A 9317-nucleotide genomic window follows, 5' to 3' on the forward strand; every position below is an offset into this window, starting at 1 on the left:
TGAATTGGCAATTAAAGAATTATTTTAGATAAATGATTGTCTTTGAGGTGAATGAAAGGTTTATGGTTTGAGTATTAATAACTTAATTGTTATTAGATTATCAATGAGACTATCATTTATTAATAATCGCTAAGTATAACAAGTTACCAATGAATGATAGTATAAATAGTCGATATAATTATTAATTAGTTCAATGTAATTGACATTGATTAATAATTGAAATAATGTTATAAGTTAGGATCAATGGATTTGAGATCAAAATTAGAGGGGAAGTTTTCATTGGAAGATTATTTCAGATGTTAATATTGGTGATCCCATTAATAAGTTGAAATTTATATACATATTTATTAATTAAAATCAATGATTGTTAGTTAATAGATATAGATATGTATATAGATATTAAACATTATTTATTGGACGTTAGTACTATTTCAAAGTAAGATTTAAAATTACTGTTAAAGCAAATTTTATTAATATGTTTTGTAGGGTTAACTATTTGCACAGTTGACCATTAATTGGTTTCATATGACCTATTCATCAATCTAACTAAATTAAATTTAATTATGATTGGTTAGTGGCCAAAGGAGATTATAATTTATTTAATGACTTGTATAATGGGAATGTATTTTAAGGAAGTTATAATCAATTGCTAATGACGTTGTTAGTAAAGTAATGAAGAATCTACCATCATAGATTGGTATTAGCTACTAAATTATTATCAATTCAATTGTTAATGAAATAGAGTATAGATGACTATTATTAATACGAGTATGTTAAGAAGATATTAGTATGATGATTGTGGTCATTATGGAAAATATTTCCAAAATAATTTGTTATAAGTATTATTGAAATATTAATATTTGGATTGAAGTTGACTTTTTACGTACAAACTATTGTTAGTCAACTAATATTCATTAGGTTGATGGAATGACTATGTAATTATTAATTTAATCAATTAATAAGAGTTAATTAGATTTAATTAATAATTAAGTTAAGTAATGGAGAATTAATTGATATAATTCTTTCAATGAGATTGCAAAAGTATTGATATCAAAGTTGATGGATCTTATTTTGATAACTTGAATAATGGCCATAGATGTTTTAATGATGAGACTTAGTAATATTGATTTGAAAACTACTAGAATGTTAATAGGTCATGGAATTGTGTACCTATGAGAATTGATTGATTAAATTGATCATTTTAATTAAGTTATAATTCTTCTTATTCGAAGATTGATAATTGGCTCTCTTATAATTTAACAATTAATGATCCTTGATTTATGTGAAAAGTTGAAGTAGCATTAAAGAAGAGTTAATTAATTAAAATATGGATCATGGTTAAATGTAAAGGACAATTTAATTAAAGGTCAATGATGATCAGTTTAGTGAATATTTATCCTTAAGTTATTCTTAAGATAATGCTATCGGGGAACAATTGGGTTGACTTGTAGGTCAAATGATGGAACTTAGACATTTGAAGTATACTTGCAAATAGAAAACTGAAAATCCCTACACATTATTCAACTACGAGATTTTAGTAAACCAAAACATGTGTCTACATCGTGTATTCTATATGCTTCTTGTTTTGGGTTTTTGGGTTGACTAGTGTTGACCAGTCCTAGGTTGTTACCAGAGGCTCGGGGGTTATGAGATGTGTTGGCATGTTGATTTTATTTGGTCTCGATCTTTATAAGCCCAACCATGGTTATGTGATCGTATGCTCTATGAAATGTTTGTATTTGTTCATCAGCCTTCATGTGTGAAGCTGAGATGTATATGTGTATGAGACACTTGAGCTAACCATTATTTTTGAGTCATCGATCAGTTATCCTTGGATTATTTTCTAGTCGCCATGATGGGACTGAAATGTGGATTTATTCTTGATGATGTCATGATGTGACATGTTTGACTCAACCATTTTGGAGTCTTCGATCAGTATGATTTTGAGATATTCTTGGTTGCTTGTTGAGAACCAATGGATGTGATGATTTATTTTGGTTATTGAGAACCAATGGATACTTATGATTATCATTGATGCCTTCAGTTGCCAATAAAGAACTGTTGTGGTCATGATTTTCTATGGATGTTGCTCATAGAGATTTGATGCTTTTATGCATACTTGATGATTTTATCATGGATATTTGATGATTCTTATTGTGGATATTTGATGATTCTTTTTATGGATTATCTTTTGGATTTTCTTTACAGTCGCTTGTACAGGACTGTGGTGATTTATGTTTCCATGAGCATTAGGGTAGGTAATCTACTTGTAGTGTCGGCAAGTGGCTTGCAATGGGGGCCGGGGCCCTAAGAGGCTGCCAGGGTAACTCATTGTAAGTTTGGTTAATAAGTGATAACATTTACACACTAAATGGGGATTAAATAAACCTAAAAAGATAAGATTTTTTGGTTCTCGCCCATGCCTTGAGCGCTTGTATAGGCTAGGATGGGAGTAGTGAGACACATGGTTGCGACCTTGCATTCCACAGTATGCCTCGTCAGTAAGAGAGGATACTAGTGGCTGCATGAGATCTGTATGGAACCATGGAGTTTAGCTAACTGCCAGGGTAACTTGTACGAGATAAATGCGATAACACTTTCCCGCTTGCAGAGTAGGTTTCCTACATGTCATTGTGTGCCTCTGGGAATTAGATGTTAGTTTTGTGTGTGTTGGAACCTTTGAGTTAGGATTCCTGGACTCATAGAGATTTATTCTTTGTGGTTTTGATATCCTGTTTGGGACTTGAGACTATCTCCTCAGCACGGTGGGAGTGGACCATTTAGGTACCACGCGGTTGGGTGGTAGTGTATTTTCCACTCTTATCATTTGAGATTCATTGAGACTTTGTGGTTAATGCATCCATTGTGATGGTGGATATGTATCCTTTCATTGATGATTAGCATATGTTAGATGATGATATCTTATGCTTTACTTTTTATGTTAGTAGGATGTTTAGGAGTGACATTCCTACTATGATAAAACCAATGATCTCTTCGGTGCTTGGAATGTTACGCACGGAGGGATGGCTAGGATCCACGATGGTCTAATGATGCTATTGACTGTTGGGAGGAACCGTGCACTTAGTTATTTATGTTTGTGATGTATGGTTATCTTTTATGATGGATGTCTATATCTTCATGATGACGATGTATCATGTATTGTTATGGTTTCATTTTGTTATTACATCATGGAATTAATATTGGATGATGATGTACTTTATTTACATGGATGTTTATTATTTTAAGCTTTTTCATACCTTGTGATATGTATGGTGGATGATTGAGCAATCTAAAATGTAATTGAAAAAGGACACTTGTATATTGTTTAAGAACATTGGATGTATCCTTGTTATTTCATTGTTAAAGATGTGATGTTAGATGGATAGTTATGATTAGAAGTAATTCAACGTTAAGGGATCTTTAAAGAATGTAATCTATTATGTTATGTTATTTTTAGTTGGATGTTACTATTGCTTCCGCAAACTTTGTGAATGGTTTTACTTTCATGTTTAAAAAAAAAATTGTTTAGCAAACTTAGTATAATTCTTTGGATCCTTTGGCGGGGCATTACAGAAATACTGCTGTCTGATTTAATATTAGAGATTTATGTATCTGTCCACTTCAAATTTTGAATATACTTAACCTAAAGATTTTAAGTGATTTGTATAGATTGTATGCTCATATTTCAAATTAGAATAAATTAATTATATCATTAATAAGGCCTTGTTTGGTTGTGGAAGATGACTTTGTCGCATAATTAGGTTATCTTATAACCAGGTTTTCGAAAACTTGTTTTTGTGGTTTGGAAAGACAATGGTCCATTTGGTTGACACGGAAGATGAATATACTATGGACCTCACAATATTATAAAAAAAGTTGTCATAAAATTCAAAACCTAGTTTTAATTTCGAATTCCACCTTTTTATTGGAAGATGAAATTGAAAACTAGGTTATAATTTTAACCAACCAAACGCCCATGTTTTTCTTTAAAACTTGGTTTTAACCTTGATAACCCAGTTTTAGCCATCATCTTCCAGCAACCAAATGGGGCAAGGTGTGAAATCTGATGTAGACAACAATGGAAAAGCCTTATTTTCTACAAACTATCTAAAATAATTTTTAAAAGAACATGGAAATTGGTTTGTCATTAGATAGATTAGGTTCAATCACTTAAAAGGGAAATCAAAATGGGAAGACATATTATTTTCAAATCGTTGAATTATGGAATGCAATGTTATTGTGTACATGTAGTGACATCATTGAATTTATCATAATTTGGTAGAGAGTTTGAATATTCCTCATTTATAGAACTAGTACCAAAGTATTTTTGTATAATCTATGTTTGTTGGACCTATTAGATAATTGGTTTATACTTTTCTCCCCACCTTATTATATTTTTTTATATTAAACAAAAATAGAAAAATGATACTATAGTTAAGGAAATCTAGGATGCTAGGGGGGGTATTGACATTGACAATTTTGTACACTTTAAGATGATTTAAGAGAAATTTTGAAGGAAATTGCAATGTTAAAGGATGATTTATTTTATTTGTAGAATGATGCAAATATTTGTTGATAAAGGTAGAAATTAAAAATGATCATTTGAAAAAAAAGCCATTCTATCCCTATCCACTCATCTTATATATCTTAAACTTCATAACTTCTTGTCTTTCTATTTGGATTGGTACCTAGTCAAACTATTAGAGTGTATCTTGTACCACTAACATTATTATTAAGCACAACACATTATTCATATTGTTTTTTTTGTAATATAAAATTTAATATAAATATAATTCATAAAGGTGGGAAAATTTTGAAAGAAAAATTGAAATAAAGATGTGTTTCTAAGTACCTAATTTTGGTAAATAATGCATTAGTTTAAAATGAAAATAAATAGTGTAAAATTTACCTATTAGCCAACACACTAAATAATTCATATATAAAGAATAAAATTTATAATAGAAACCCATTATAAAATAATTACATGGAATTTATTTCATACATTCTCTTTTGCTCCCATTTCTATTGCTCCTATGGAAATTTCATTAACTCATAATATATGTTCACGAGTTTAAAAAAATCCTGAATAATTACCCAATATTTTTGTAAAATAAAATTAGGTACATGTTTTTATTATTCTTAGTTCAAATATATTTTTCTTCAAAGTTCCTAAAAACCTAATTTTTGTATTAAAAAATATACACACATTTACACTAGTAAAACTAATGTAATGTGTAGTTATATTCTTAAGATGGTAAATTAGATTTGCACAATCCATTATATCAATGCTTAACACCCTTTAGAATTTCTCCTATGTCATTAATTGCAATTCTTTTATTCATTTTTTTGAGGGGCCAATATTTGTTTTGTTCTTATGTAAATTTCAATTAGACTCTTTTGTGCATTTTTTTAAGGGGCTAATATCTATTTTGTTTTTATGTAAATTTCAATTAGACTAAAATTACTAGAAAGTTGATTTTTAAATATGATGAGGTCAAAAAAAATTAATTAAATCTCATTATTCCTAAATGTTTACTTAATATTTTACCATTATTTTTTTGATGCACAATATATTTTTCCTATGGAAGTTTTTTGTTTTGTTCAGACTTCTTAATACCCTAAATTTTATATTAAGAAAATCTACCAATAGTAACACTAACACTAATTGAATACCAAGATGACCTCCTCATGAATACCAAGTTCCAACCTCTAAAATATTCATCTTTCAAAATTCATGGTACTCTGGTTTGTAACTCTATTATCCTTGTGAACAAATGGAAATGACTTTACAATCATGAAAATCCTAGAACGAGGCTACTTAAATGGAACTTCAAGAGATGTTATAGAATTGTCACATCCTTTCTATCCCATTGGAGGATTCTTTGGTATGGAAACTAATGCCCTCTTGAGAGTTCATGGTGAAATCTTCTTATGCTTGTTGTCTTGAGGGTGGTGAAGCCTTGAAGGAATGGATTTTTTTTTGGCACCCCTAGATCTTTCCATGGATAAATTTGTTCTGGTGGACAACTATACCCGAGGAAATCCTCACCATTAACAATCTACAAAAGAGAGGATTCTAGCTGGCTAATCATTGTGTGCTATGGTATTACACAATGGAATTCATTCAACACCTCCTCATACATTGTCCTTTTTTTATGGAAGTTAGGAGGGAGGTTCTCTCTTTATGGGAGATTTAGTTTTTCTTCAATGAGAAACTCCATTAGTTTGTTAATTGGGATGGTCCCTCTAACTACCCATATCTCAAAAGCTTCTGTAGAGTCATCTACCCTTATGTGGTGTGGAAAATTTGGAAGGAACAAAACAATCACATAATTCAAGACAAGGCTACACCTAGTGAGGTGGTGGCTCAACAAGTGATCAAGCTATTGAAATATTGTAGTGGGATTTGGCATTGGAAAACCTCCCTGAACCCTTGAGGGACTAAGATATGTGATGGGCTAATTCTTGTGACCAAATTTTGAAGGTGCCAAGATTCAAAAACTCTAAAGCTATTGCTAGATGTAAAATGGTTTGGTACCCCCCTCGGAAGATTGGTTGAAACTCAACTTTGATGGGTTGGCTATTATTGGGAGGACGGTGGCCAGAGGTGTCTATGTTGGGGGGGGGGGGGGGGGGGGTGGACGTGCTCAGGTGGGGAACAAACAATGAAGTGGAAGCCTTGACCCTACTATGGCAAATAAGGATAGAGAGAGCTAGAAGAATTAATAAACTAGCTATTGAGGGAGATTTGATGTTAATTATTCATGTTGTGAAGCACAAAGCTGCCAAATGTAATTGGAGAATAAAAGTTGCAATAGAGGAAATATGCAACCTATTGAATGGGTTGCTTGAAGTCTACATGGAGCACATATATCTAGAAGGTAATGAAGTTGTGGATGACCTAGCCAAAGTGGGTTATAATTTTGAAGGAATAAAGGAATGGGATGATGTTAATCAAACACCACCATCTGCACAAATGATGGTGGAAAGTGAATGTGTTTTATGCATTACAATTTAATGAAGTACCACAAATGGAATAATGATGTGGATCTAGGTGAGCAGGACAACCCAAGAGTGAAAAATTATAAAGTTGAGAATATTTGGAAAGATTTTATGTTTATGTTTATTTGGGGTTCCCTCATTGTGAGCATTAAGTGTTATGGTGAGAGGATGATCTACACAGATTTAGTCAGAATGATAAATCTACCAAAGATGAGAGGTGTCTATAATAATAATGGTAATTCCCTTATGCCATAGTCAATGCATAGCTAGCAATGGTTAACTTCAATGGGAAAGCTACCATTCACACATGTTCAAGATAGACAGGGATTGGAAAATATATTAAGCTTTGTGATTTTATGATTAAAATATATTTCTTTCTCAGATTCATTGCTAGCATTATATCCTTAAATGGCCTTGGCTTTTGAGTTTTGTCCCACAACAAGGGGATGTCGACGCATATTGGGGATTTGGTGATTGAACATGGTGAAGACATGGGTGCTAGAGACTACATTGAATTGGACATGATTGAAGACTATATCAAGGATAGTGAAGTGGTGTGGGTTTATCTACATGAAGGTGATTTGTTTTTTTTCATGGAAGACATTGAAGGGTATGATGAGCATGTGTCCCTACAATTCATCAACACTTGGAATAATAGGAAGGTGAACATTAATGGAGTGGTGTTTGAAATGATGGAGGAACTCATTATGATGGTTAGTGGTTTGTCTCTCAAGGGAAGGAGTTGATACAAGTATGCCAGAGTTTATGATAAAATGAACTTGATAAAATTCTTCTATGGTAAAGAGAAGCTTACTTGCATGAGCAGTAGTTTTTCAAGGGAGGACCTACCCAAAACTTGGGACATTATGTGCTACACCATTATGCACTACATAACTCTCGAAGATTAGAATTAGGTGATGTATTATTATCATTTTCCTATTCTGAATAATCTTAGAACCTATGACCTAATTTCCTTCTCAGATGTTATTTCACATTTGATGGAGGATGAAAATTTTAATTTTAGGAAAAAAAGGGTGGAAGGGAGAGCCTTTTATATTCTGCACCAAGCCATTAAGTTCAAACTTTACATGTTCCAACTTGTCGTTAACCTGCCTCTTCTAGTTAACCCTCTCACCATTATTACTCCCTATGTCTCCATGGACCCTAACCATGGTTCAACCACAAAAAAAATGAAAAATAAGCCCCTGAGTAATAGGAAAAACATAAGAGTTATTGACTTTGATACTAATACTGGGGAAAGTAATAAAACTATCGGGATGTCCAACAAAAGGCTTAAAATCAAAAAATCTAAGGCACCCCACAAGCAGGAGGTAGTTCTAAGTCCATGGAAAGTGAAATAGATCCACCAAAAGAATGAGGAAGGTCATGTGCTCTTGTTCAATGGGTAAGGAGGTCCCAAGTCCGTCTCACATTTTGGATGCCCTAGGAGCCAATTCGTCCCTGGATAAAAGATTAGGGGAAGATATCACATCCCCAATAAAAGATGTACCTAAGAGCAGGAGGAAGAACGAGTGGCATAGCCATGGGAAGGACTAGAGTAAAACTTGGTTGGACAGACTTGAGATTTTGATACATGATCTGGCTAATTATCGAGAAGCCCTGTGCCGACAGGTTAAAACCCTAGTGGAGTTCTCTCTTAAAGTCATGCACTTGACAACCCCCACTCTTCATTTTTTGTAGGTGAACAAGGATGGCAAGCACAAGGGAAAAGAGAGTGAGATCACCCTCTCCCTCTATAACTTCCTTTTGGATGATTGGCTCAAGAATCTTCTAGAGAAACCTGTCAAGGAGGAGGCATAGAAATTGGCCATGGATGATCCAGATGAAAACAAGGAGGAGGACCTAGAGGAGAAGGAGGGGAGCTAGCTTCTGTGTTTTTTTTTATTTTAATGTCATGTTTAACTATGAACTATATTCCCTTGGTGGTATTTTTAGTTTTTATGGATATTAATCCTATTAGAAGCAACATTTGTAATATTGGCTTTTGGATCATTTTTTTCTATAGTATTAATGTTAAGGGCAGTATATCAGATACTAGTGTTTTGAAGGTTAATGCAATGGGTTAAATGTTAAGATGTTTTTTGATGTTTTTTTTCTCTAGAAAAGGTATTGGTTAGATAGTAGGGGGTAACTACTGACTAGTCTCTAGCCCTCTATACGAAAGGGTCAACCCTCCTCTTTTGGATGCTATATAGATACATCAAAAACTCTAACACAAATTATGTTAATATATGTAACAAGGCCCTTATATAATGACATTAGTTTTCTACAATCCTTTATATGCACGGTCTATT

This window comes from Cupressus sempervirens, chromosome 4, assembly GCF_028749045.1.
Source record: "Cupressus sempervirens isolate cs-2001-9-10 chromosome 4, ASM2874904v1, whole genome shotgun sequence".
Taxonomy (NCBI): domain Eukaryota; kingdom Viridiplantae; phylum Streptophyta; class Pinopsida; order Cupressales; family Cupressaceae; genus Cupressus; species Cupressus sempervirens.